Source organism: Rhodnius prolixus, unplaced genomic scaffold (assembly GCF_049639745.1).
Source record: "Rhodnius prolixus isolate KJV_2025 unplaced genomic scaffold, Rpr scaffold_6, whole genome shotgun sequence".
Taxonomy (NCBI): Eukaryota; Metazoa; Arthropoda; class Insecta; order Hemiptera; family Reduviidae; genus Rhodnius; species Rhodnius prolixus.
In genome coordinates this window covers 4,348,456-4,370,531 of record NW_027411634.1, presented here as the reverse complement: position 1 = coordinate 4,370,531, position 22,076 = coordinate 4,348,456, and the positions used below count along the sequence as shown (strand labels likewise).

General features: G+C 34.7%; 1 protein-coding gene and 1 non-coding gene across 5 annotated transcripts in view; one reads left to right on the top strand and one right to left on the bottom strand.

Annotated features, from left to right (window-relative positions):
- The window catches only part of LOC141461362 (neuronal calcium sensor 1-like), a 340,287-nt gene that overhangs the window by 160,864 nt on the left and 157,347 nt on the right, over positions 1–22,076 (top strand). The window lies entirely within an intron of this gene.
- Positions 7,578–7,648, bottom strand: TRNAG-CCC (transfer RNA glycine (anticodon CCC)). Its single transcript has one exon. It is a non-coding gene; the product is annotated as a tRNA-Gly (tRNA).

Here is a 22,076-nt window from a genome sequence, read left to right as displayed (position 1 = left end):
CCTAGGCTACATCTTGGAAGGATGGAACTTGATTTATTATCTGCTTGGAAAAACGGCAGCGTTAACGGAAACTACGTAAGACAAAACTATTTTTTTTTTTTTTTGAAATTGTACACTCTAGTACTAGACATTTTGAAGGATCAAGTTCATGATGGCCAGAATTGTGCAGTCTGCAGTAATATTATTCATGGTCAAATTTTGATAAGAACGAGTCTAAGACAAGATAAATTGATAAAATAAAATAAAAACCTACTTTAATAGGTTGGCATTACGTCTAACACCGATCATGTGCCATTGATATAAACGGTTAACAAACATACCTTACTGTAAATTAGTCTTATTAACATATAGTTACAAAAATCCAAAGTCTGATCCGGAAATGGAGCCCACAAACACAATACACTTTGCGGACCAAGTTTCTAACCACATAAAAAGCTAATCCCAAAGATCTCCACAAGCTTTTTGATTTAGTGATTTCCGCCAGAATCCTGTAAAAGCCCGGCCTAGATCGCTGAAGATGTGGCTAATCCTACTTCTCTTTTTGGGACAGCTTTAGATTAGAATAGGGGCCCCACGGCATCGCAGCCATAAGAGACTTATTGTGCTTTCCTTTTTTGGGCTCTAGTAGACCGGAACCTCTCCTGCAATAAAGTTTAGTTTAAAGTCATCACAGATTTCAGCTCCAGTTTCACATTGTTCCAGTTGTTTAGATAAATGAAATTAAGGAAATGAAGCCGAAGATGTCTAACTTCCCAAACAATATATCCAGGCGTGGGCTATCTCCTGAGGAACTGCTCCCAGCATTATCTTACTTCCACAGTACAAACAGGAGAGTAGGGAACTCCACTCTCGTCACGGCGGAAACTCGACCGACCTCATTCTAGCAGTTAACTTATCAGCATTTCGAAGTGAGACCCAAGGTCCCCCCCTACTTGAAGGGGCTAGAATGATCATAGAACCCGAACAAAGTAAACATGGTTTACGATTTCTTTTCACATCTTTACTGACAGACGGGTTCGCCTCACTACTATTCTACCCTTGTATGCCCCAAATCGGGGTATTCAGAAACAGTATGAGAACTTAACTCTTAACCAGAATTGAAGAGATCTTCAATGATTCACCTGCAAGATTTAGGCAAAGAAAGCCATCCTCAATACTCCTGGGGAAAGGCGCTGAAAGAGATAGGTGTTTTGGACCAGCGAATGCTAATCCACTGATTTCTGGCCCTCTAAGCCCTAAGTTACCCTAAAACTATAAATTATGGATTAAACTACAGTAATATCAAATTGCTAGTTACGCCATCTAGACCAGCGATGGCGAACCTATGTGACCCGCGGGTCAGACACTGACCCGCGCAAGCTTTTTCACTGACCCACAATTGCTAGGCAACCATTTGTTTGTTTACGCGGGTTGATTTAGATTTTCTAATTGTGGTGGATATATTCTATCTGTATTTTTTTTTCAATCACGCATTGACGCAAAAGCAATTTAAATGCTATCTATAACCTTTTAGTTTGATCATTACAGTTCTAAAACGCAAATGACGACAAATGCTTTTGTAGTATTTGAAACAAAGCAAAAGTGCTTTACAAAATATCAAATAAAATGTATAATTTTTCATATATTTTGTTTGTTTAAAAAGTCGACAACCCAAAGCAAATAACCTCATTTAGATTTTTCTTCAGATAAAACACACTTTTGTAAGGTTTTGTTCAGTTATGATTTTTGTAAAAAGAGACTTCCATAGCTTCCACTTGTTTCGTCCCCGTTTTACCCAGTTAAGTCAACTGAATTTTAAAGATGTTTAGTTTTGAAAATATTCAGTTTAAAACTTTTTAAAACTTAACTCTTGTGCCGAATGGGCATTAGTGACCCAAGAGCTAGTACATACTAGAAAAAAAAATGAACAAAATCTGACCCACGTCTCAAAAAGGTTCACCATCCCTGATCTAGACTAAACTATCAGACATTTAAATGCGATCCTTCCTAAATCCATCGAATGCAAATGTAGTCCTGTTGCTCTCTTGGTTTCCTACAAGGATAGTTCCCCTTATGACAATCACATGAAAAATAAGTGAATTTAAATAAACTATGAAACCAAAAGTCAATCTCTAATGGATTTATTAAATTATTTATTGAAAAATTAACCAAACATATTAAATTAATCACATTGTTTAATTCTTAATGAGCGCACGATCTTGCAAATTATTTAATCTATTCTCTTTTAAATTGTAAAATTAAATAATTAAAATGATGTATTCCAGTAAAGCTAGCCGTCTTTACCATCAACAATGCCTTAATATTACACATTCTCCAAGTAAAGAATTGGTAGTTTCACATTACGGTTGGCTTCCAGTTTCATAAATAATACAAGAAGAGATTTTATCTCAGAGCACTTTATCTTCCACAAGATGTGGATCTTCTCGCTGTGGATTTTAAAGAGCCCTAGCTTCTAAGAACAACAAAGGATGTGTGCTTTTGTCTTTTTAGAAAAAAGGATTCTATTTGGGAGAGAGAAACTGTCTCTTTTTTTTCCCACTGAAGAAAAACTAGGAAAAACACCCATATTGTCTTATACTTCTGGCAGACAACACTTAATTCTATAAAACAAATATTCTTTCTTTTTTTTATATATAACTTGGAATCATTACTAAGTAAATGTTTTGAAAACTTTCTGCAATGGCTTTGCTACGCATCCTGAAGACGTTTTCCACCTTTGTAGCTTGCTGCCCCATTTTGTCGGAATTTAGAATAAAATTTTTAAATAAGAAAACATTAGATCAACCCGTATTTGTTTCATATTTGGATGGTAAAGATTGGGCAGGTCTAATAAATTATTGTATTCATGCTTGGAAGTACAGCTTCACTTTTTAGTGTCAGAATTCAATTATTAAGATAATTACTTTTGTTTATATTTTATTAGATTTGTTTCTTTTACTTTGTTCTGGGCATTCATCAGGTTTTTTATTTCTATTTCTTTATCATACTTTCAGTACAATTATATTTTTTGTTTTTCAGTTACTAATATAAAATACAACAACCCCTCAGACGGTCCTTGACCATGAGTAAGTCTTGTTGAATTAAGTCTATACTTAATATACTTTCAATATTGAAAACTAAAATAAATGTAACAAAAATGAAAATAAAGACTTATTATTATTATTATTTATTTTTTACCATTTAAGGCGCGTCAACATCTAAGTTTATTGGCGCCCGGAGCTTTTTTCAGTGCACTGCCGGCCTCCGAACAGTGTTCTCTCGTTACAAACAACACTGTCCATAACCGTGAGCTGTAAGAAGCTCCTAGGAAGAGAAAATCTAAGGGTCAGCAGCTGGATTCTGAACCCGGGACCTCCGCGTGGGATTATTATTATTATTACACACCTTAAAAGCCTTGCCTATTCATCTAGTTGGCAAGTATGATGTTGAGCATTGTTCTCCTGTATTTTTGTGTAGCAACTATACAGAGTGTTCAGCATAAGACTACGGTAACTTCGGGAGGCGATTCTGGGCATCATTTGCAACAAAAAATTCCATATAAACTATGGCTCGATTCGGCTCCGTTTTATAAATATTTTTAATTTTATGTTTTGTCAAGGTGTTACTACTTTTTAGCAAAACGTTGTCTATATTTCTCAAACTACTAAAGCTAAAGCGATTTCTATAAGCTCATTAGAAAGAAGGTTAAATTTCCTTTTAAATAAGCTAATTTATATTTCAAAATAATAATATCAAGTGTTTCACTTTGTGGCCCAAACATAAGAAATAGCCAGTTTCTAATTTTTTCCAAAAACTTTGACTTCATTTTTCTCAAAAACATTTTATATGAAAAAACCGTGCACTATACAGGAAAAACATCTACATACGATCACCTTTCGAACGGTATACAATAATTGGGGTTATGTTAGAAATTAATGCAGAAATCTGTGATTAATTGCAAAAAAAGTAGGCCTCAAAACAGCGTCGGCATTATGAAAGGAATTCACCTACCATAAGAATATATAACAGATCTTTTTCTTCTTTTTATTTTATTTTATTATTTATAATGTAATTTATATATTTTTGAATATAGTTCTTAAATAAATTAATTATTAAATTACACGTTTGCGAAAATTCGTACTGGATTTGATGATTCTGATCGGTTATATTCTTATGGTAGGTGAATTCTTTTCATAATGCCGACGCTGTTTTGAGACCTACTTTTTTGCAATTAATCACAGATTTCTGCGTCAATTTTTAACATAACCCCAATTATTGTATACCGTTCGAAAGGTGATCATATGTAGATGTTTTTCCTGAATAGTGCACGGTTTTTTCATATAAAATGTTTTTGAGAAAAATGAAGTCAAAGTTTTTGGAAAAAATTAGAAACTTGCTATTTCTTATGTTTGGGCCACAAAGTGAAATACTTAATATTATTATTTTGTAATACAAATTAGCTTATTTAAAAGGAAATTTAACCTTCTTTCTAATGAGCTTATTAAAATAGCTGTAGCTTTAATAGTTTGAGAAATATAGACAACATTTTGCTAAAAAGTAGTAACACTTTGACAAAACATAAAATTAAAAATATCTATAAAACGGAGCCGAATCAAGCCATAGTTTATATGGAATTTTTTGTTGCAAATGATGCCCAGAATCGCCTCCCGAAGTTACCGTAGTCTTATGCTGAACACCCTGTATAGACTTCTAAACTCTCAGAGGTCAGCAATCAAGTTATAAGAGCATCTCTCTTGTCTATGGAATGAATGGGCGTGAAATGATGAATAAAAAAAACTTACAAAGTAGTGAAACCGATCTGTAAGTTGTTACAGCTATTGGTGTAGTTTCATCGCTAAGTTCGTGGAGTTTCTTCTGCCAGTTTCCTTTAAGTCTCTTCCTTTTTAAGATTAACGGGAATGACTTAAAGGAATGCCGTTTTGTGGATTCAAAATTGTTTTAATTTTTATTTTATTATTGTGAAGTTCTTTTGGTAATTTTAAACTTATGGAACATTTTTTTTTTTTGAGGATGTTATGTACATCTTCATCAGTTGTGTTCATCTTGAATAGGCTGTGAAATCTTGGCAACTGCAGAGTACTAGGGACGCCTTAAAAACTTTAAAAACACAAGGACAGCTTCAGCTTGAAGATCGTCACCGAATGTTGCCCATAAATTAGAAGATCTGGCGAACTTAGATAGCGGAAGGATAAGCTGGATGCCCAGGAGACTTTTACTGGATTTCCAAGTCTCCGTTTAACTTATACGAGAATCTTCAGTAACATTTCATTTTTTGAAACAGCGTAGATTAGCTAACTCGTTTAGAACTTCCACAAAACAACATTTAGATCAATAAAACTTGTATATCCGGTGGGAATCTATTGCCTGTAATAAAATAACGTTTGGTAATTGAAAAACAGGAAAATTATTTTAATCAAAGAAAATCGTATAAGCGGAAAAAAGTACATTAGCTAGAATGTAAATATGAGTACTACAACTTACTTTGCATATATAATTTCATCAAAGGGAATAAAATGAAAAGCAAAGGAGGTGGAAAATTAAAGGCACTCAATTTAGTTTTCCTTCTCTACGGGAAAATGCGGAAAATTATTCATGCCGCCTAAAGTTATACCAAAACAAAATGTGACATCATGGTTGTAAATACATTAACTACTTATGCGCTTTCAAAGATGTACAAAGGAATTGTGATAATGGTATAAAGGGACTGACTATAAGGGCAAGAAGCCCTTATTTCGCTAAGCAAGGGAAACACAGGGAAGTTCATAGTAAAACTCAAAAATTGTGGAATATTTCTGCTGAAGATTTAAAAAAAAAACAGGAAGTGACTTTGAATTTGTGAAATTTCTCGTAAAAAAGGGAAGTGCGTAACAAATACCTGCTTATGAAAAGAATATTTTCTGCTTCAGTAAAGTAGAAATAGAAATAGAAAAGAAATTTATTATTCTGGGACAATTGTCCCACCTAAGAATAAATACAGGAACAAATAGAGGCCTTAGCAGTTTGGCCTGTGATTATACAGAAATTAAATAAATAAATAAGTATTTACAAAAGTGAAAATATAATAAGTGAAAATGAAAGTAAAAATAAAATAATGAAACAGCAGAAATTAAGGAAATAAATTAAAACAATTAGAATTTCGGAGGAAGCTGAATAGAAAGTAGATAACTGAAAAGATGGGATTTAAAGATAGAAAGGGTAGGAGCATGGCGGACAGATGAAGGCAAAGAGTTCCAGAGAGAGGTAGCACGCATTAGGAAGGACTTGTCAAAGGATGAGGTACGGTGAGAGGGAATATAGAGATCAGATGAGCGAGATCTAGTGTTACGGGAATGGATGGAGGATTTAAACTTAAGGAGTTGAAAAATATAGGAAGGCCTTTGAGACTGGATGACTTGAAAAAGGAAAGAAGCCAAAAAATATTGGCGGCGATAGACAGGAAAAAGCCACTTCAACTCATCGTAGCAGTGCGAAATGCGAGAGTCTCTGGAAATGCTGAAAATAAATCTTATGAAGCAGTTCATGAGGCGCTTAAGCTTAGCTTCAATATCACCAGAAAGACCGCCATACACTAAACAACCATAGTCGAAATGGGGGAATATAAGAGAGGAAACTAGGAGTTGCCGGGTCTTAATTGGAAAAAGGTGACGGGAACTGTTAAACTGCTTAAGGATATGGATGGAACGACAAGAGATTTGGGAAACATGGTTTTTCCAGGATAGGTTTTATCGAAAGTGATACCAAGGTTTTTCACAGAGGAACAATATTTTATTGGGTATTGTAAAGGAAAAGATTAGGAAGAGGAGCCAATGATTTAAGGAGTGGGTTGGAGCCAATAACTATAGCTTTGGTCTTTTCTACATTCAGGGTAAGCTTATTGTGCGTGGCCCATGCTGAGATATTATTGAGGTCTTAGTAGTACTAAGTACTACAAGGAATCAAAGAATCCGGAGGTACAAGTACCTAGGAGTCACCTTAACTCCTCGTCTATCATCAGCAGCTGAACTTGAGCTAGAGCATGATATTCAGTTCATTTTTAAATAGAAACCTCTTTTTCAGATGCGAAACTCGCAAGTCTATAAACTTCTATAGGAAGTCTATAGGACGTGTTTCGCCTCCTATGGTTCGCTATGGTGCCCCCCCAAAGTTTGAGGAGAAGGTTTCCAGTCTTTTTAGAGGGAATTTTTTTTCCACAGTTTTTCCACTCTCTCATTTCCCCTTCTCCAAATTATACGCTCTCCATGGTAACAGCTCCAGAGTCCTACTTTGAGAGCCAACACTTTATCTCTTCACTTCTCAATAGAAGTCTTAAAACGCTACCCTTCTTTCTGATGGCAGAGAAAAAACAGTTTTTCTGTTTAAACGTTTCCTTTCTTTGGTAAATAATTATTCTAACAATTTAATCTACCTAATTATGGAGTAGTTTCCGTTTTTTAAAAACCATAAATACTCGTAAAAATTTTTAAAGGACAAAAAAATTTGTAATTAATCAAAAATCTTATAACAATCACAAATTGATTTTAAAAAAAATAATCTGTTTATGAAAAAAGTATTATTTTTAGAAATAAAAAAAAGTAACGTGCACTGCCCGGGAATCGAACCCGGGTCGCAAGAATGGGAATCTTGCATGATACCACTACACCAGCAGTGCCTCGCGTGAAATGCTGCATTTCTCTCTCTTGTTACTATTCAATTCTATAACTTTACTAAATTTAGTTTTTTTATATAAAAAATTATTTATTGCTAGTACCTAAATTATTATTTATTTTTATTATTTAATTTAAAGTACGTGTTATTTTTTTTTTAAACGGGTAAATGTTCTATTATTAAAATTGAAACAGGTGCTGTATATTCTTTTGATGAATATTTTTGACAGAATTCCTTTTGAACTACCCGGTTAATCCTAGGATTAACTTTTTATTAAAGTTTAATAGCATTTTGTTGTATGTTCATTATTTTATTTCTGAAAGAGAGAATAATAATTTTACGTACTTTTTTCGTTTTTTAAAAACAAGTATTTTACCATGTTTGTCAGTATATTACTAGCTGGACTGAAAATTAACTGAAGAGAAGTGAGCCAGAAGAAATGCCATGCAAAGTAGTGCTTCTTCAAGTTAGGTTTAGTTAGTTGTTGGTAGTATCCAGGAGTATAATGACCAAAAAAGACTCCTCGACAAACGCTCCAAATTGTCTATTACCAACAAAAAGAAACTCTACACAGCTCTACTAGCCCCAATCCTGGACATACGGACTTGAACTGTACGGTTCTGCAAAGCGTTCCAATCTCAACCGCATCCAATCCCTTCAATCACAAATCCTACGCACAATCCTTAATGCTTAAAATATTTTATTTTATTTTTTTTAACTCTCTTTATTTAATTTACGACTGCGGTCGTATTTTAAATTTAACTTACGATTTTTTATCATGCGATCAGGTGATCGCGAGGCCATCGACGCTTCAGTCTTCGGCGAGGATTTGAGGGAAGAGTAGTTTGGTATAGATTGTTTATGAGCGGATTGAAGTGTTGGGAAAGTTTGGAATGAAATTTGGTGTAACGGGATTTGGGCTAGGACAAGGACAAAAGGGATTTTTTTAGGTCAGTGTGGATGGTGTGATTGTCTACGTAGAAAGGACCGTTAAGGATTGTGCGTAGGATTTTCGATTGAAGGAATTGTGGATGCGGTTGTGATTGGAACGCTTTGCAGAACCGTACAGTTCAAGTCCGTATGTCCAGATTGGGGCTAGTAGAGCTGTGTAGAGTTTCTTTTTGTTGGTAAGAGACAATTTGGAGCGTTTGTCGAGGAGTCATTTTTGGTCATTATAATAAGTAAAGTTCCTGTCGCTTGAGTCGAGTATGGGGGTTCCAAGTAAGGCGCTTGTCGAATAAAAGTCCAAGATAAGGCACCTTATCTGCCGGAGGAATAGGAATATGGTTCAGGTAGAATTGGTGGGAGTACCTTGTGATTGAGGGTAAAGGTTACGTAATGGGGTTTAGACTAGTCGACCTTTATTCTCCATTTGCGAAACCCAGGGTCCGAGGATGTGAAGATGAGACTGGATGAATCGGATTGCGTTCACTGGATCTGAATTATGGGATAGGATGGGATGGTAAGCGAGAGAGCCTAGGGGATAGAAATAGATAGTCGGAAGCAGTTGGCGGAGGCCCTAGTCCTTACTGGACAGTGCAATCAGAAGGATCTTGCGACTATTAGCCCTTTTTCCGGCGACCAAGATCAAAAAAATTATTGGACACGCTAGAACTTCCACATTTCAACAAAAAGCTCGTCTCTTATCCGCAAATTTGATAGTAAAAGCAATCGCCAATTAGCGATATAAAGCTTTTTGACACTTCTAGGCCCCCACAAGAGATGAGTAACGCAAAAAGATGAGTAACGAGAACAATCACTTGACCTAATTAAGAAGGAGAAGGTTTCTGCCACGACGGTACCCACAGTTAGCCTCACTTAGCTGTAGGTGCCAAGGGAATAAGGATCCGCCCCCACATTCTGATCTAATCAATAGACAGACGGTGTCAATATTAATCTCTGACTAAAATATCACTGAAATTCTGTTAAATTTTCAGTCTTTTCAACGACTATAATAATTACAAAATTTAATTCAAGCATTAAATTGATAAAGAGTACAAACATTAAATCTGCAAATGGAAAGCTAATGGATATGTCATTATATACGTCATCGTTAATGAATACCTAGAGATAAAATATATGACACCATAAAAGTCAGTTCCAGTAAATGCTCAGATATGAGCTGTTTCCTGTTTTAACATAATTTCAGGGATGCTTTATTGCAGAAATATTTTTAAAAGTTTTCAGCTGTTAAACTGTTTAACAGATTTTTCTTCTAAATATGTCTTCGAAGATTAATTTAGTTGTTGGTAATTGATTCATGATTGATTGGCTGGTTCACAATTTAATGTCAAAGATGCTTTACTGTATATTCTTCAAGCATGAGAATTTAAGCATAAGTTTGGTCCTGTAGGTTTTTAAATTGGCGTCAAGCACCCTTTTACAAACTTTTATCGAACTTAAGAATTCCCAGCACCGGCAAAGAATTCAAATTTTACCAAAAACTTGTTACAAATAACTATAGTAAAACTAGAAAATCTTTTTAATCAAACTCTATAGTTAAGTAGACACACTAATGCAGTTAAAAAATCTTAAAGTAAAGCTTGAAGTTGTATCCCTAAAAATATTCCTTAAAAATCCTTTCTCCTTAACCAGTTTAAGTGTGGAATTTAGTTTTAAAAAAGTCCCCCCCACAGTGTGCGGAATTAAAATCAGACAATTGACGTGTATACACGTCGAACGCAGGGCAAAACAACTAAAAGTTTTGCAACGTCATAATAGTCACTGCAAACGACTTTTTCTGCTATTTCTGTAGCTTGAGATTACCAGAGCATTCTATGCTCATTCAAAAATCTTGCACCGCTTCACGTATGCATTGCTCTAGTTAACTAGGGATCCAAGAGCTTTTACAAGGAAGAAAAGAGCTTTGAACTCTGTGCAAAATGAAATCATGCTCGTACTGGAGGTCTGCACCTCTATCTAAGATAAAAACGGCATTGCACAAGGTTTGAGAGCTTCTATTCGTGTGCCTAATTCCCAATCTCTAATGCGGAGACCAAACATGTACCAAACACTTATCATTTGGCTGGTTCCCACCACCCCTCTCCTTATAAAATACTTGGCAGTTCTATTGGGTAAGATAAAGGAAACATCCCTCCAAATAATATTCTTATTGTATTTTATTAAATTTTCGAGTTTTTATAGTTAATGGCAATTTTATATTTTTCACGAGTATACACGTCGAACGCGCGTAACTGGTTAAAGGGAAATTCTTTCAAATCAAAGTATACTACTTGGTGGTTCCTGTTCCCCAAAAAAGCTGCCGCCTAAAAAGGGCATATTATGAGAACCATTTCCTTTTTTGTTCTTCTTCTTCTTGTTTTTTTTAATGACCACCAATGATTTCCGTTTCGCTAACTAGCAATTAATACGCAAATAGTTGATTATAGAGGAGGATGGAGTCCCTAATCCATTGCGACCTTAAAAAAATCTTTTGTGGTTCCCCTAAATTGTCAGTTGGAGGGGGGGCGTCTGTTAACTGTTAAATTTACTTGTAGGGAGTAAGTGTGTGTGGGTAAAGTTAAGCTAGTGATTGGCTGTGGGACTCTAAAACTCAAATAGTTGTGTACATCAATAAATTTTGCAGGCTTATAGTTTTTTAGATAGAGTGTTTTAGGTGTCAGTATCAACAATGTTGTTTGTGTTGTTAGGCTGGGATTACCCGCAGGGTCGCCAAGATCCCTGAAGAAGTGGCTAATCCACTTCCCTCCTACGGGGGTGTCCAGAAGTTTTGTAGTAAATCGTTATTAACTTCCCTTCAATCAGAAACTTTAAAAGGGCTGCAAATGTTGTTTTTTTTTTTTTTTGTAGATCATCCTGTGGAAATATTATTTAGTTCCTACCCAGTTCCAGGGCCGGTAATCCACGGCTGGCAAGGGACTTCGGCCATTACCTGCGTAAGCACTTCGTTGACCCACAGAGACTACTGCAATGAACTTATTGTTGGCTTAAATAACTATCGTTTTAGTACAAAAACCTTCCAAAGACCCTAGAGGGTCCCCTGGGGAAGCAGTCGCCAGAACTGAATGATTACAGACTCCCAAATGATAAATTGTACTCCCACAATAAGACGGTTATTTCATACGTTTTGAATTATTTGAAGCTGCAAAATTATGGCAGGTAGTTTAGTGTTTTAAGAGTAATAAATTGTGTTAAGATCGGGATAACTCCAATTCAGTTTCTTCAGCTACTCTTTATTTGATGATGGAAAAAGCCTTGGAGGCCAAAAATGGGATAACCTTGATCCGCTAAATTGATGTCTGGAATATAGTGACTCCATACAGCACACGTTGACCCCTTAAGGGGGGGCCTCTGTGATGCGTAGAACACAAAATGGTACCTTAGTCTTATTGTCTTTTTAAGTCATTTATTGTACAATAATTATTGTAGACAAAGTAAGCATATTTCCTAACAAAGAGCAAATCCCTTCATCCAATCCCATACTAGTTATTCATTAAATATTGTTTCCTTTCCATAAGCTAGTTTAAACTGTTATCTTCTATTTGTTAATAATGGACCCTTTGCACTTATGTTTACAGCATCCCTCTTTCAACTTTATTACATTTTACAGTTTTAGGTGAAGGGCAGCGGAAATAGACCAAACTGGAGGTTTTCCTTTCAAAGTTATTACATTCATTCTTAGGGAGTGCATGCTTCACAATCCTTTCAAAAAAAATAAAAAAAATAAGCCCTTTGTTTGAATACCTCAATTATTCAATTAACTTGGTTGGATCTTTTGAATTTTCATTTCATTATTTTAATTATAATACATAAAATAGAAAAACCTTTTAATTTTCTTAATAGGCTTATATTTATAGCATTACACGTAGTTTTGAAAAGATAGAATGATGTTTCGCCGACTTTATACACTTCCGGAATCAATTTTATTTTATTTTTACTTTTTAATAAAGAAATTTTGATCACTTACACAAACAGGATGTTACGAAGTTCAAAGGAAACCGCTGATATTACAACTGTTCCACATAAAAAAAGGAAGTGGACTCGGAAAATGCATTCGTATTTTTTCCCACTAGCTTTTCTTACTTTACAATATAACATAAAAACAATATATAATAAAAAGATATATAAATACGAGATATATGAAAACAATATATATTAATGTAAAGTAGGGGTGTCAAACTCAATTAAAACACGGGCCCAATTGGTGCTACAGGCAAGATTCACGCTGGCCATATCACATTTACAAATCTTGTTAAATTTATATTCTGAAGTGAGGATTCTAGAATATGGATAAGATAATTAAAACACTATACAGGGTGTTCAGCATAAGACTACGGTAACTTCGGGAGGCGATTCTGGGCATCATTTGCAACAAAAAATTCCATATAAACTATGGCTCGATTCGGCTCCGTTTTGTAGATATTTTTAATTTTATGTTTTTTCAAGGTACTACTACTTTTTAGCAAACAGTTGTCTATATTTCTCAAACTATTATAGCTGCAGCAATTTCAATTAGCTCATTAGAAAGAAGGTTAAATTTCCTTTTAAATAAGCTAATTTATAATTCAAAATAATAATATTAAGTATTTCAAATTGTGGCCCAAACATAAGAAATAGCAAGTTTCTAATTTTTTCCAAAAACTTTGACTTCATTTTTCTCAAAAACATTTTATATAAAAAAACCGTGCACTATTCAGGAAAAACATCTACATACGATCACCTTTCGAACGGTATACAATAATTGGGGTTATGTTAAAAATTGATGCAGAAATCTGTGATTAATTGCAAAAAAAGTAGGCCTCAAAACAGCGTCAGCATTATGAAAGGAATTCACCTACCATAAGAATATAACTGATCAGAAACATCAAATCGATTACTTATAGCTCCCCACAACCGCATAGTTCCAAAAGTTTGTTGAGTAGTTTAAAAAATCTGTGTTTTATTTAAATTATTTAGCATATATGTGAATTAACTAAAGAGTAGCACACAGTCCTAAACTCGTTAAACGAAAATCCTTTCTTTTGGAATTGGTACCTAACGCTCATTTAACATCATACACCAATTTCTTCTTTTTATTTGATTTTATCATTTATAATGTAAATTATGTATTTTTGAATATAGTTCTTAAATAAATTAATTATTAAATTACACGTTTGCAAAAAATCGTACTGGATTTGATGTTTCTGACCAGTTATATTCTTATGGTAGGTGGATTCCTTTCATAATGCCGACGCTGTTTTGGGGCCTACTTTTTTGCAATTAATCACAGATTTCTGCATCAATTTTTAAAATAACCCAAATGCATTGTATACCTTTCGAAAGGTGATCGTATGTAGATGTTTTTCCTGAATAGTGCACGGTTTTTTTATATAAAATGTTTTTGAGAAAAATGAAGTCAAAGTTTTTGGAAAAAATTAGAAACTTGCTATTTCTTATGTTTGGGCCACAATTTGAAATACTTAATATTATTATTTTGAATTATAAATTAGCTTATTTAAAAGTAAATTTAACCTTCTTTCTAATGAGCTAATTGAAATTGCTGCAGCTATAATAGTTTGAGAAATATAGACAACTTTTTGCTAAGAAGTAGTAACATCTTGAAAAAACATAAAATTAAAAATATCTACAAAACGGAGCCGAATCGAGCCATAGTTTATATGGAATTTTTTGTTGCAAATGATGCCCAGAATCGCCTCCCGCAGTTACCGTAGTCTTATGCTGAACACCCTGTATATAATTATGTTAAGAGGAGAGGTAAGTTGGGCGAAGATGCTGATAGAGTCGGACTCCTAGGTTGTGGAAAAGAGAAAGAGGACGTCCAACTACGGGGACTGGGATCAGCAAAATGAAAAAAAAGAGAGAAGATTTGCGGTGGAGCGACCTGGCCTAGGGGTAGCTAGAGACAGAACGGAGTGGAAGCGAATGACGAATATGTCTTGTGAAGTGTGGACAAACGAATTTCTTAGATCAAATTAACATTAAAAGTCTTATTATTTGTTTTTTTTTTAGTTTCTGTTTTATATACTGTTCGTTTTTGTACTTAAATGTTTTTGTAAGACACAAATTACTTGAATTATAACTGAATAAAACCCCAGCTAAGTTTGATTTTGTGTAAATAATAAAAATATTAATTTTATTAACATTAATAAACAATCAAAGAAAACAAAAAATAATATTAGGGGGACCGAAAAGTAATAAGTAAATTTTTTTCTGGCGAAAAACATTTACTTATTAAAGAAATCTTAAGTGCTAATCAACAAAATAATTTCCTTCATTTTCTGACACTTTTTGCCAGCGAGAAGGCAATCGTTCGATTCCCTTTTCAAAAAAGTCTTTCGATTTTTCATTGAAGAACTTTTCCTAGTGCGTTTTCACTTTTCCAACATTGGTAAATTTTTAACGGCGCTCGATCAACGGCGTACCATCAGCGCGTCTCTTTTGTCTCGTTATGAAGCTGATCCATTTTTGCGACGAATTGTAACTGGTGATGAGAAGTGGGTGCTACACAACAACCCTGCACGAAAAAAGACAATGGCTTTCTCCCGGAGAAGCACCTGTTCCGACACCTCGACCGTAACTAACGATAAAGAAGGTCCTTGTGTGTGTGTGTGTGTGTGTGTGTGTGTGTGTGTGTGTGGTGGGATTTTTCTGGAATCATACACTATGAATTGCTGGAACCTGGCCAGATCGTTACAGCGACAGTGTATTGTGAACAACTCGAGCGAATGAAACAAGAGCTCATAAGAAAACGATCTGTTATGGTCAATAAGAAAAAAGGATCCTTCAACACGATAACGCGAGGCCTCACGCAACAAAAAAGAACACAGGAAAAAAGAAGGGAGCTTGGGTTAGAACTTTTACCCCATCCACCCTATTCACCAGATCTCGCGCCGTCGGATTATCACCTTTTCAGATCGTTAGAGCATACATTAAGAGGTAAAAAATTTACCAATGTTGGGAAAGTGAAAACGCACTTGGAAAAGTTCTTCAATGAAAAATCGAAGGACTTTTTTAAAAAGGGAATCGAACGATTGCCTTTTCGCTGGCAAAAAGTGTTAGAAAATGAAGGAAATTATTTTGTTGATTAACATTTAAGATTTCTTTAATAAATAAATGTTTTTCGCCAGAAAAAATAGATTTTGATTACTTTTCGGTCCCCCTAATATATTGTTAATTTCTGTATAAAGAACAAGTTTGTAACATTTTATTGTATAATCTTCTTCTAAACAAATGAAGGTTTATAAAGGTAATTGTAATTACAAAACGAAAATTATCCTTTTTCTACCCGAAACTTGGCCAGCGATTTCTCTCGTACCAAGTTTTGCTATATCTGGATGGATTCAAAGACTGAGAACATAAGAATATATTTTGGGGGAATCCCTACTACTTTTTTTTATCCCTTAAAACTGAATCATTCCGGGATTCCATTTAGAGTGGCTGATATATCGCTTCCCAAACGTCGCCGGAACTGTGTCAGCGTGCTTATACACGCTCACAGGTCTCCAGGTAAGGGTACTGGACCACTGGTGTATACTCGTCTTCAATTAGAGCTAAAGGGTTAAGGAGGGAGAGGATTATGCGGACGTACGCTATTGTCTTGATGTCCCCTAAGAGATATTTTCTACATTACAATTTTTTTTTTTTACATTTTTAATTTTATTTCAGATCAAAGTGAGCCTCAAAAAATTACCTCTGCCCCAGATGCCCCTGATGTAAAGTATTCGTAATTTTAAGATAATGGAAGAGTGTAAAGAAACAGTGGAAAAACAAAAAATTTAAATAAAAACAAATAATATTTACCAAAATTTGAATTAAAAGAAAAAGGCTTTCTTCCCATATTTTTTAAAATTAAAAAACATTAATTACCACCTGTTGCTTGAGTAATTGCCCTTGCGCCCTCCTTGGCATAGCCCTTATTAAATTTCTCACAAGTTTTTCTTGAAAAAATTCCTCCCGTTCCCTCTACAGCACTTTCTTAGCTCAGTTAGCTTCCCTAGGGGATTAATTAGCCGTAGTAAACGCCTTCCAAGTTCATCGCAAAGGTGTTCTAACGGATTTAAATCCAGGGAAGAAGCGTGCTTAGGCGTCCCTAAAGTGAGTGAGGAATATAAGTTACTTGAAGGCGGCTGGCTACATGGTGGCTGTGATTATTGTGTTTTTGAATAGAAAATACTCACATATTGCTGGAAAATAACGATCACCAATATAAAGAAAAACGTGATGGCTTCGTTCTTGCCTTCCGAGAAAGCTCATCCTCATTGAAGCGCCCGCAAATTGTCACTCTTACAGAAATTTTGCACGGCGCGTGGCGCTTCTCAGACCTGAAGACGCCCATCCTGGTGTATCACTGGTTTGAAACGAGATTCATCTTGAAAGAGTGTATTCTACAACTCTTTTCAGTTCTCGGTCCAATCTAGTCCAATTCTCTAGCCAACGAGATTTTCCAAAACCTTCACAAAACTTGGCTTGAAAGCTAATGTTCTGAAGACAATCAATATTAGCTAAAACTTCGATGTATGAGTAACATGGAAATAATGCGAACAATGGTGTGAATTGTTGATTAAAAGTAGACGAGCAAACTAGGCATAGCTTTGCAGAAAATACACAGTTAAGACCGAAGTACGAGTAAATATAATCTAAAACAGTGCAGAAGTAAAGAAGCATTTAACCAGATTAAAATCTCATCATAGATATTGCAGACAAAAGCTTTATTTAAATGCTTAAATTAACTATAGAATTGAAACTTTTATCGTGAAAGTTATTTAATTAAAACACTATTTTGCTGCAAATCCAAATAATTATTTTACTGGAACGCTTATAATTGTGAAATATTCTTAAGCCAATTGAATTCATGTGCGCTGTAAATATGCGCAGATTGTTATACATTTATTTAATTTGAATAAAACCAATTGAAGCGCAAAAAATAGTTTTACTTTTCACATTTGATAGCGGAAATTGAAATTCTTTCAAATCATATTTAACCGGAAGCTAAGTTTTATCGAAGAGAGAAAGAGAGAGAATACATCTTTAATAAGTCTTTTTCATTATCGCAGAACTGTCACCGGAAAACAAACAAAAGGCAGCTTTATCTTGACCTTATTTTGATAAATAGGGGCTTAAACTTTACTGGGCAACTGGCGATGGGGGGGTAAGACTTAATCTCAGCATAAAACTAACCCAGAGCCCAAGATCCTGGGAGTCATATCCTGTTTTCCTGCTTACAACTTAAACCGCGGTTGGCTGTAAAAAACAAAAAAAAAAACATTTGCCTGTTCCAAAAATAGGAGCTCAACTGGCAACCTAATTTTTTTAATTCCATTGCTGCTCTGGCTAGCGCTAACAGGATGCTATGAAGAAGTGGAAGTTATCGTAAAAGATACAATAATGGCCTTTTTTTTTGTTGGATAGCTCCTTTAACTCCACAGTAATGTACCTCTAACCCAGGGGACGCCAAAGTGGTCTATATAGACTTCCAGGGGTCTATTTAACAAAAGTAGGGGGTCGAAGGGAAAACAATTTTGAACCCAATATAACGAACCTTGCAAAGAAACACCCAGGCACACCCATCTCATTAATTAAGAAGCAATACTCTAGTTACTTTACTTATTTATAATTACTTATTATTTATTAAATATCATATATCAAATATAAAAATATATTAAATAATTTAAATTTCAACATTTAAGATACATTTCATAAAACTATTGTTTTTTTGCCTTTTTTTTGGCATTGGCTTTCGCCATACAGCCAGCATCGTCTAGGTGCTTATCACTAGAATATCACTCACTCTCCATTCTTACTTATAAATACATTCGCTTCACACATTCATCCCTCCACTATATACTACTATTTACATACAAACTTACAACTAATGGATGGATCAGTACTCTATATTCCTGCCATCCTTATAGCTTAACCGAAATTAAAATCACGTAATCCTTCTCTAATCATTTTCTTCCATTCATTCTAATTCGGCTATAACTTTTAAATACATTCATATTTCATTGCTAGCTCTGCTACAGATTTAAGCACAATAGATGTTGGTGGAGAATATTATGTCTTCGTAGCGAAATGGTGCATCTGTATAAGTCGTCAAACATTCGTTTCCTTTCTACTGCATAACGTGGACATATCCATTATTATATGTTTGAAATCCTCCACCTAATTGCAATCTACGCAAAGAGGAGAGGAGGACCTTTTGTTGATCCTGTAAAGATACGAAGAAAACTATTTGTTACACAATATAAAATTACTTTAATAAATGTTTAAAAATCATAAAATAAATTGTATAAACACAGTAACCTAATAGATATAGTTTTATTATTAATTAACTGAAAATTACTTTTATGGGGGGGTCTGTTGGAGATTTTGAAAAATTATATAGGGGGGGGTCCATGATCAAAAAAAAAAAAGGTTTGGTGACAGTCTAACCTATGTTGTATTATTCATTTCATAGAGGGATTCCCTTGAACTTATTTCTAACAATAATGACACCATTAGCAGAAAATATAGGATTTTGTGGGATACTGGGATAAGAATACAGGATTTTATTTATTCCCACCTCAAAAAATGCTACATCTACGCCACCTCTACGTTAATTGAGGTCTCGTATAACAGGACCTCAATGTTATTTACTTTATTTTTCGCCACAATAATGAGTGGCAAAATTTTGAATTTAGTTTTCTCCCTTATTTGCATTTAAATAGAGAATTGGTTAGAATAATGGTTGGTGTATTTTTCCAAGAGGGGGCTATCTCTCCCCTGCTGCACGCCCTCCCACTTCTTCAATCCCCTCTCTTCTTCAAACCTACATACGTATATTAATATAGAATATATTTTTTTTTTTTTTTTCAATTAAATGTGTTCATATTTCAGATTGTTTGCTCATTCTTTTTAGCATTCAATTTATCAACAATCTACTACCTCCTTTTCAATCTTAATTTATCTGTGTCACTTTACTTCTAAGTTCTGAGTTTTTCCAGTTCAATCAAAAACACTTTGTTCCCAACTTGCATGATTGATTGCAACATTTTTTATCATTCATAAACACCTAAACCTGCTGTTATCGCATAGATTTAAATTAAATTTAATAAAAGAATCTTTCATCAACATTCAATTCGGGAAAATTACTTTTCTTTTTTATTTTAATAATTAATTTTTACTGCGGATTGATTAATGATGTCAAAGAATTTAAATATTACAAAAGATCCATCTTATTTATGAGTTTACATTGTTTGACAGCGCTCCTCTGTCTTCTACTAAACTACATGATGGAAATTCAAGCTTAAAACCAAACTCATCAGGAACTCATTAAATAATCTCCATCCGTTCGCCCTCAATCAGGTGACCAGACCATATTCTCCCGAAGATAGCAACCAGGAAATACTGTCTACCAACCTGAAAAGCAATGTGTACAATAATAAATGCAAGTGTTAGTCTTAGCAGTTGGACTGGCAATTTTAGCTAGGAAGAGTTTTTGAATTCGACGATCCAGGAGTTAGAAGCAGCCACTAAAGACCTGGAGGCAGATAATCAGAAAACCAGGTCTATGGGTTGTTTTTTTTTTTTTTTACTAGATGTGAACCAGTCTAAATCTTTAGGACAAGACATTGTAAAGGAAATGGGGGAGCAGTTATCCACCTCAGAAATAGTCAGTGAGGAAATAGGAGACATAGGTTACTGGCTGGAAGCAGAAATGTTTAGGGAATTCTAGCTGCTATTAAAGAACAATCATAATGGGGAAGCAGTTGTCCACCACAGAAACTAGCGTCTGGAGACACATAGGAGACACAGGTTACTTGCTGGAAGCAGAAGTGTTTAGGGCAGGGGTCGGCAACCCGCGGCTCTTTTATCCAAATTGTGTGGCTCTTCAGCCTGCCCAAAATATATTGTATATTTCAATTTTATTGAAACGAATGAAAATTCCGTTTATTAAAGATATTTTTTCAAAAATAATTTAAAATGTTATAGGATCGAAATTGAATGGAATTATACAATATTAAACTAAAGTACATGATTATATATTGTAAGACTGCCGCCCTTTCATTCGTTTAGTCATTATTTATGTTGTTATTTACTATGTAACTTGTAAAAATTAATATATAAAACATTTAACCCTCAAACCACAAGAAGCGGGTCGGATCCGACCCGAGGCGAAAACATATTTCCATTGTTCCCCTCACAATTAACTTTTAGCGATTATACTCGGTATACCCTTTCTGTGAGTCCTTAGGAAGAGACCACACTGTTTCCGCCGATTCGGTAAGTGACACTCCGCGCTCTAGGTTTGTATTTGTTTCAGTAAGTCAGATTCTAGGTCGGATCCGACCCGACCTTGGTATAAACGTTATACGTTTCGCCTGTACAAGTGGAATAAAAATGAAGAAAGTTACACTGGAAATGCACGTTCGACGTTTCTCAAGAACCGTTGCGTTTGCCTTGACGCATCTTCTTGTAGAAAAAAGACTGAAAAACGAGCGTTTTCCAAAGGAATTACTCCTTACGATTGGAAAGATGTTGGGAAAAGAAGAAGATTTGGAAAAAGGTACAACCTCAGAGGATCCTAAGAGGGAGGCACTATAAGAAAGGAGGAGGTGTGATTTTTGTGACTCCTCACGAGAAAGGGAATGCTTTATGCCTCAATGTGTAAACGCATGTTATGTGGAGAACATAAAATTGTTATATGTCCTACTTGTTCCCACTGATAATGGCGAACAATCAAATAATTTTGTTACCACACAACTATTTTACTGTAATTTTCATTCAAGCATTTTATAAACTGTTTTATTTTTATTGAGACAAAGTTCCTTTTTCAAGTCCACTTCTTCATGTCTTAGTCTATTCTAAGAAAATTGTGCCATAAAATTAAACAATTTATTAAAAAATTTATACATTTTATATATAAATAAATGTGTTATTTTGAATTATATTTGAGTTTTTCATTGTAAGCAAGAAAATATAGTATCGGGTCGGATCCGACCCTATCTTAGTGTTTGTGTCACGAAAATTCATCTTGTGGTTTGAGGGTTAAATGTTATTGAATATCATAAATAATAATTTGTGAATACAAATGATATTTAGACTTGTTTACACTATCATCCTTGCAGCTCTTGGTAAGATTTACTAAAATTATTTAAGGAGAAATGGCTCTCTACTTGAAATAGGTTGCCGACCCCCTGGTTTAGGGAAATCCAGCAACTGTAAAAGAACAAATCACATATCCAGGGTTATCCAGGATTGGAAAGATCTAGAACTCTATAAGATCGTACAACACAATGGCTCTTGACTTCCCTTAAGATGTTTCCACCACTCGTTGCTATTACTTGTTAAACCACTAACTTGCTCGCACAGTAAGGAGATAGATTACTGGCATAGCCCAAAATCAATTATTGCCAAAGCAGTACCCAAAGTGTGCACCATAAATAGTTTAAACTTTACTGTTAAAAGTTTTAGAGAGAATTAATAAATCCCAA